This window comes from Sinohyriopsis cumingii, chromosome 5 (assembly GCF_028554795.1).
Source record: "Sinohyriopsis cumingii isolate HCF-2022 chromosome 5, ASM2855479v2, whole genome shotgun sequence".
Classification (NCBI taxonomy): Eukaryota; Metazoa; Mollusca; class Bivalvia; order Unionida; family Unionidae; genus Sinohyriopsis; species Sinohyriopsis cumingii.
In genome coordinates, this window is record NC_142965.1 from 129,612,469 (window position 1) to 129,615,045 (window position 2,577).

Below are 2,577 nucleotides of genomic sequence, written 5' to 3' on the forward strand. Positions count from 1 at the left end.
GAGACAGCCTTAGAAAGAGTTTTATCCATTTATATTCATCCAACAATTTTGATCGTGCTTTGGTTGTTCACGTAAGGCTCTATTTTTAGACTTTAGCAGATGTTGCAAAACCAGTTTCAATGCTGAATTTAAAGAACACGTTTATTTTTAGGTTTAATGACCAGAAACTACATATCACATTAAGAAAAATAGTTGATGAATACATGAGTATTTTGTGCGTACATATTTTTCCCTCGTACTTGTTTAAATCGATTTTCCAACTTAACAACATACGTAGGCTATAAAAGTGGTAGAAGTTAGAATTGTTCAAACAATTCAGTCGCTGGCACGCGTATATCAGAAACACGTGTGAATTTGCAAGCTCTATATTTTCACAGAGGATGTACACTCATCAGCCAATTAATTAGTTGAACAAGTCTGATTTGATAGTCTTTTTGCGCTTGAAAAAAATCGATACGTGTAATCAGCGAAATGCAAATGGTCCCTGTGGAGTATTGAACGGATGAATGGGAGATAATTCAAATGAAACCACCCAGAGGACGTCCTGCTACAACGTCAAGTTCGTGACATTCGATTCCTCTAATATTTTGAACTAAACGTTACTTCTGTAAATTAACGTTAATACTGCCCGTGTAAACGAGGGACCTAACTGAATATTTTTGGACAGACTTTCTTCGCAGGATGACTGTGAAGTTTCCGTTCTGACGACGAATTTAGAACTGTCACGAGGGGTTTGCTGCCTTGAGTTGCATGAGATTAATATCGCAAATCTTCCATTATGGATTGAGAGGACCGTGTGCAAAGTGATGGCAGTTGCAGCTTTTTCACGCATACATCTTTGCAGAGTCATCCATAGATGCTTCTTGCAGGACTGACGGTACCAATTATATGGAAAAATGGAAGCCAGTCTAGAAGCTGGTGAACATAAAATAAAGTATCTTTTGGCTTCGAGAGCCATGTTTGGCTGATAATGAAAGGTAACATTTTATTTGAAAGAAATTTATTCTATTTGTAATTTAAAAAAAATAGAAACAATGTGCTATTGACGGAATTTTTGTCTCTTTACAGAACTGACTTTTGAACACTCATTACAGAAATTATTACATGATTCTTTACATGCGGAATTGAACACACATGATTCAAACATACATAGATGAGAATGTTGTAATACGGTTCATACAGATATCTCCACACAGAAGTTTCCATATAGGATTTAAAATTGGGATATAAAAAAACCACAGACGACGAGAATTCTGTGCAACTAGTTTCGCATTTAATGTACGCTTCTTCATACCCAAAATCACATTCGTGACATTTGATTCCTCATGTTGGGTAAGATAAAACTTAAATGAAGAACTGAAACAATTCATTGATCGCCTAAATCATTTTCACCCTACGATTAAATTTACTTATACTGTATCAAGTATGCATGTTTCATTTTTAGATGTAAATGTAATAAAAAATATTGATAACACTATCTCTACAAATATTCATGTCAAGGAAACTAATATCCACCAATATGTGGAATATTTTTCATGTCATCCCATGGCATGTAAAAACGGTATACCATATAGCCAGGCCAAAAGATACTGGTACATTATTTCAGATGATTGTCAATTACAAATTATGTTGAATAAATTACAAACGTATTTCCAAAATAGAAATTATCCTACATATATAATTGATTCTGCGCTGAACAAAGCCTGTAATCGTATTCAGCATGAGGCTTTAAACACGTCAAAATGTAAAATAGAGAAAAATATAGTTCCTTTCCCAATACAATATAATCATTCATTATTTAATATAGGCCTTATAATTAATAAATATTGGAGTCTCCTAAACTTATCAAATAAAACCAGCGTAAAATCACTTTACAAAAATAAACCAATTCTTGCTCATAGAAGATCCAAGTTGTCTAATTAGAACTAAACAGACAGAAAAAAGACAATTTTCGTCATCTAAATGTGACAGACACTGGTGCTTACAATGTGCAAACATAAGAGAAAGTATTTCAATCAGTAATGCTAATACAAAAGAGGTATTTTCTCTACGTTATAACACTAACTCCATATCAACTGATGTGATTTATTTAATAACCTGTAAAAAATGTAGCATGCAATATGTTGGACAAACACTACAATAAGTCTCTAAGAGAATGAATAATCATCGCTTTCATATAAAAAATTATAGAGATCCTCAGTTTTCCTCTAATATTTCAACACACTTTACACCAATAATCACTCTCTGCTTGATTTTTCTTTCATGCCAATATATATTGTGCATGGTGACATGAACAGACTCATAAAAGAAACTTACTGGATTCATAAGTTAGATACTTTGTAACCTAATGGCCTTAATACCAATGCACTGTATAAAATTGTATAATATTTTTTTAAATGGATAAAGTGTATAACCTTTATAACAGTATAATTATATGTATGATTATCTGTCTCTATTATATTTTATTATTTTACATACAGGATTTAGAAATTTAAAGTTGTTGAATTGCAAATAGTATGGTATTTCAATATGTTTACTATGGGAGCTGAATTAGTACCGTGAGTTCTGCACAACACG